Below are 6012 nucleotides of genomic sequence, written 5' to 3'. Positions count from 1 at the left end.
CGCAGAACTACGATTCCCGGAATGCGTTTGTCCCGCTTTGCGAAAGTCCTGTGTTTTCCATAGGCTCCCACCTGGCCTGTTGCGCATGGTCATTGGGAAACAGCTGGTGGGCTCGGCCACAGAATTATTGCTGCGCCAGAGGCCTAAAGGCCTACAACCATCTCAGGTTTTCAGATTTATGATGCTTGGTCTCCTTGGTAACCCCAAACCATCCCTCCTCCTTCCTTTGCCTATCCTTCCCTGAAATCCAGGCTGGGAGAACCCATTGCAGAAGCATGTTAGTGATGCATTCAATGCAAGCCATAATTAATGCCGCAAGTTGCATTTGAACAAGTACTAATTTTATTACTTTCACACCTGCCACCGTGCTCCAAAACGCCATCATGCCTCCCCTGGATTATTGCAATAGCCTATTGAATGCACTTTTCTAATCTTGTCTATTCTTTACACTGCAGCCGGAGAGATGGTTAAAAACGTAAAACAGATTATGTCCCTCCTCTGCTTAAAACCCTGCAAAAGCTTCCCATTCCACTTGGAGTAAAACCCCAAATTTTAACAGTGGCTTACAAAGCTTGATAGAATCTGATCACCCATAACCTCCTTGACCTCTTCCTAGAATTCCCTGCTCCAGTCACAACGGTCTCCTTGCTCTCCCTCCCCTTCCAACCTGTCTGGCATTTCTGGCTGCATGCTCTTCCACTAGGTAGCCCTATGGCTCACTCTTCCACCCTTTAATAGCTTCTCAATGAAGCTCTTCCACCACACTGCTTCAATTGGAACCCCACCCCTCCCCACTCCTGTTTCCCCTTTTAACATACAATTTTCTTATTTATTTGTTTACTGCGTATTGTCTGTCTTGTTTTCTTTTGGTTTTTGTGTGTCTTCTTCACTAGAATACCAATTCCACAAGAGTAAGGATTTTAATCTGGTTTGTTCCATGAGACACGATCTCCAGGCCTTGGAACAGTACCTGGTACATAGTAGGGCTCAGTAGATTTGTTGAATTTATGAATGGGCGCTTGCCTGGATTCCTGGGGGGCATAGCATATAGGGCTGAGGGACTCCAGAAGGATTGTTTGGAGGGTTCGAATAACAAGATGACTTTTGGACGGGTGGAGTTGGGAGAGAAAAACATTCTAGACTGAAAGACCAGGGTGAGTCAAGGCCCCGAGACTTTAAAAAGATAGAGCAAGCTCAAATAAATGAACCGCTGAGCTCATCTCACAGGCAAAAAGGCAAGCTGAAGAAACTCCCACAGTCAAGAAGAAGCCCAGTCCCAGGTCAGAGTGCATACTCTTCTCCTCTACCCACCTCTCCTTGTCAGGCTGAAAATGGGACATCAAGGAGAAGCTGGAGGAAGCAGAGGGACATGAAATAAATTGGCTCTTAAGTTTAACTGGGCACGTCAGAGAAACTTTACTTGGTGGTTCTCAAACTGTATGTACGTTAGAATCACATGGTATTCTTCATTTGAATACAAATTTTGGGACCTTCCCCTCTAAAATCCATTGTGGGTGATCCTTGGACTACACTTTGAGAAACACTACACTAGTTGAAATATTACGTAAGTAAGTGACATGTGCTACATATGAATAAGTTTCTAGGGAAAAAATTACTCCTTCTTGGAAGTGTGACCAAACTGTAACTTTTGATTAAATGCAAACATCATGGTAAAGAGTGGTGGATTGTGCATCAGTAAAGAAAGAGGAAAACCACAAATCAATTAGTTTCACTTGTAAGCAATCTGGTGGGATTTCTAGTCAGGATAAGCAAGCTAAGGAATACTTAATCAAATAAGTGGTCTGTTTGTTTGCTTTTTAGCTGTTTTGGCTTCAGGAGAGAAAAGATTGGAGAGAGAAGGCTGGAGGCAAAAAGACTAGTTTTTTAGGAGGCTGTGCAATAATCCAGGTGGGATGATGATGGTGGTCTAAATGGTGATGAACTAAAAAAGACCCGGGACATAATAGTAGTAGGATTTGGTGATTTATTGCAAATACTGATGGGTGAGGACAAATAAATCATCAAATTCATGCACTATATGGCAGATTACATTTTGTAAATATGGCTACACTGACCTATTTCCCACCTAGATATATAGTATTACAATGTGGTGTTGATGTCCTTCCATTGAAAGGAAATATCTGTTTCTTTCCCTTCAGTCTGGAGTGCTGAAGTAGCTGACAAAAGAGTTGCCTTCCCATTGTCTGTTCCTTCACATTTATTCACTTTTATTAAACATCTGAGGATACAAATGAATTGAATATGGTATGAGAGTTTAATGCAATTGGACACTAATAGTCAAGACAAAAAATGAATCACAATGGATTACTTAGTGCCTATTGTCCCATAAAAGACAGCATAGAAGTTTCCGTGAGATTCAAAAATTTTCCTGGTACCAAATTCTAGGAAAAGATAGTCCATGGGTACAGGAAATTGGAAAACATCACAGTCAATTTCTTCAAATGGATTTTATTTTTTAGAAATGAAAAAATGTTACTAATGAAGTAGAATAGCTCAGTGAGCCTGAATAAAATCTTAAGGCAAAGCCCTACCTCTGGAGGCTAGTGGAGCCAACCGAGCTAAAGGAAACAAGGCATTGGGGAAGTGAGAAGAAACTGAGCAATACCTTCAAAATGATGAGGAGTGGTTATTTCCAACCTAGAATTCTATCCCAGTCATCCTGGGTATTTCAGTTGGACATTAGAGACATTTTTATTTTTATTTATTTATTTTTTAAGGTTATTTATTTATTTATTTGAGAGAGGGAATGAGATAGAGAGAGCATGAGAGGGGGGAGGGTCAGAGGGAGAAGCAGACTCCCCGCCGAGCAGGGAGCCCGATGTGGGACTCGATCCCGGGACTCCAGGATCATGACCCGAGCAGAAGGCAGTCGCTTAACCAACTGAGCCACCCAGGCGCCCCTAGAGACATTTTTAGACATACAAGTCCCCAACATTCATCTCCTAGTCTCCCTTTCTCAGGAAGCTCCTAGATGAGAGATCAGCAAACTATGGTCGGTCTTTAGTCCAAATCAGCCCACTGTTTTTGTAAATAAAGTTTTAGTGGAATACGACCATGCTCCTTTGTTTCTGTAGTATTCATGACTGTTCTCATGTTATAATGGCAGAATTGAATAGTTGTGAAACTCTGTGGCCCACAAAGCCTAAACTATATACTAGCTAGCGCTTTACAGGAAAGGTTTGCTGATAAGGTGCATAAAGGAGTAGGAAGGGGAAATGATGAGGGAATCAGGCAAACTTTAGAAAGGTAGAAAAGGGGTGCCTGAGTGGCTGTCAATAAAGTGTCTGATTTCCACTCTCATTTCATGATCTCATGATTTCATGAGATCTCATGATCTCATTTCAGGGGGATGTCCTGGGATGGAGCCCAAGCTCAGGCTTTCCGCACTTGGCAGGGAGTCTGCCTGTCCCTCTACCCCTCCCCCAGCTTGTGCTCATGCCCTCGCACTCTCCCTCTCAAATAAATAAATAAAATCTTTTTATTTTTATTTATTTATTTTTAAAGGTTTTATTTTATTTTTATTTGACAGAGAGCGTGAGAGGGAACACAAGCGGGGGGAGTGGGAGAGGGAGAAGCGGGCTTCCCGCAGAGCAGGGAGCCCGACACGGGACTCGATCCCAGGCCCCTGGGATCATGACCTGAGCTGAAGGCAGATGCTTAACTGACTGAGCCACCCAGGCGCCCCAATAAAATCTTTTTAAAAATAAGGTAGAAGAGAAATGAGTTAAGAGGGACAAGAGAGGATGGAGTTGCAAGAAATGTTTGATGTTTGAGAGATGTCAGGGAGCCTAAGCTGTCTTGAAAAACCACTAAATATAATATAATATAGGGGGTATGCAAAATGGGTGAAGACGTCAAAAGGTACAAACTTCCAGTTACACTATAATAAAGTCCTGGGGATATAATGTACAGCATGGTGACTACAGTTAACAAAACCTTATGGTTTGAAAGTTGCTAAGAGAGTAGATCTTAAAAATTCTTTTTTTTTTTCTTTTTTTTTTTAAAGATTTTATTTATTTATTTGAGAGAGAGAGAATGAGAGAGAGCGAGTACATGAGAGGGGGGAGGGTCAGAGGGAGAAGCAGACTCCCTGCCAAGCAGGGAGCCCGATGCGGGACTCGATCCAGGGACTCCAGGATCATGACCTGAGCCGAAGGCAGTCGCTTAACCAACTGAGCCACCCAGGCGCCCTTAAAAATTCTTATCACAAGGGGCGCCTGGGTGGCTCAGTCGTTAAGCGTCTGCCTTCGGCTCAGGTCATGATCCCAGGGTCCTGGGATCGAGCCCCGCATCGGGCTTCCTGCTCCGCGGGAAGCCTGCTTCTCCCTCTCCCACTCCCCCTGCTTGTGTTCCCTCTCAGGCTGTCTTTCTCTCTGTCAAATAAATTAAAAAAAAACCTTTAAAAAAAAAAAAAATTCTTATCACAAGAAAACTTTTAAACTATGTGTGGTGATGGATGTTAACTATGCTTATTGTGGTGATCATTTAGTAATATATACATATATTAAATTGTGTTGTACACCTAGAAGGAATACAATGCCCTATGTCAATTGTAGCTAAATTTAAAAAATACATACATATGTACTAAGTTTTAAAAATTAAATTCTTGGGGCGCCTGGGTGGCTCAGTCCGTTAAGCGGCTGCCTTCGGCTCAGGTCATGATCCTGGGGTCTTGGGATGGAGCCCCGCATCTGGGTCCCTGCTCAGCGGAGAGCCTGTTTCTCCTTCTCCATCTGCCTGCCACTCTGCCTACTTGTGGTCTCTCTCTCTCTGTCAAATAAATAAATAAAATCTTTTAAAATAAAAAATAAAAAATTTAAATTCTTTGTATTTATAATAAAATATACAAAATATAAAAATATATGTATAAAGCAAAAATGTATATGTGTTTAAATTTTAAAAATTAAAACATAAGAGAAGTCATGGTAAACTTTCAGAGTAATAGTGGTGATCTTTATCAGGGTAAAGTGAAGAAGCCAGAAGCCAGAATGCAAAGGATTAAAGACTGAGTACTTCTTTTTACCAAAAGATGCCTTAAAGAAAGTAGATAAAGTCAAGGTATAGAGAGGAAGTGGCAGATTAGAGCCATTTTAAGGAGAATGAATATTTGCTAGTTAGATTAGTGGGAGGTGGTTGCTATTGTTTGTTTAATTGTTCAACTTTCCCATTCTCCTTCTTCTATTAATAGTCCCAAATCCCCACCAGTGTGGACAAGTGATCCAAACTAGATCAGTCAACTTTCCCATCCCAGGATTTTAAACTTGACACTGTTGAAGAAATCAGACTTTGTTTGCATTTGGATCAGCTCTATCAGAGGTGGCTTTAATTTCTACAGGTCTAAGAGAAAGTCATTCAAAATACTCTTGATTTGACAGAAGCACCCATACAATACATTTAGTACATCTAAGGCTAGTGAATTCACTTATAGCATGAATGAGATAATTTGATTACTTAAGAGTAGTCTCTTGTTCCTTATTAAATATTAAAGAAGCTATAATCATAATAACAAGAAGTAGAGCACATTTAGATTTGAATTTTTTTAAAAAGATTTTATTTATTTATTTGACAGAGAGACACAGCAAGAGAAGGAACACAAGCAGGGGGAGTGGGAGAGGGAGAAGCAGGCTTCCCATTGAGCAGGGAGCCCGATGCGGAGCTCGATCCCAGCACCCTGAGATCATGACCTGAGCCACCCAGGCGCCCCAAGATTTGAATTTTTTAAAAGATTTTATTTTTAGGTAACCTTTACACCCAACGTGGGGCTCAAACCTACAACCCCAAGATCAAAAATCGTATGCTTTACCAACTGAGCCAGCCAGGCGCCCTTAGATTTGAAATTTAAACATGACCTTTGCCACTTATGAGTTGGTCTCTTATTTATCATGCTCCTCTAGTCATCAGAATGCAAATTTTTAAAAATCATCTCTCTTTTTATTGTTGTTGAGAAATGATAGACCAACAGAATACTTTGGATTCCCAAAGAATTTATGT

This window comes from Halichoerus grypus, chromosome 14 (assembly GCF_964656455.1).
Source record: "Halichoerus grypus chromosome 14, mHalGry1.hap1.1, whole genome shotgun sequence".
Lineage (NCBI taxonomy): Eukaryota > Metazoa > Chordata > Mammalia > Carnivora > Phocidae > Halichoerus > Halichoerus grypus.
The sequence above is the reverse complement of the archived record's forward strand: the minus strand, read 5'-3'. Positions refer to the sequence as shown.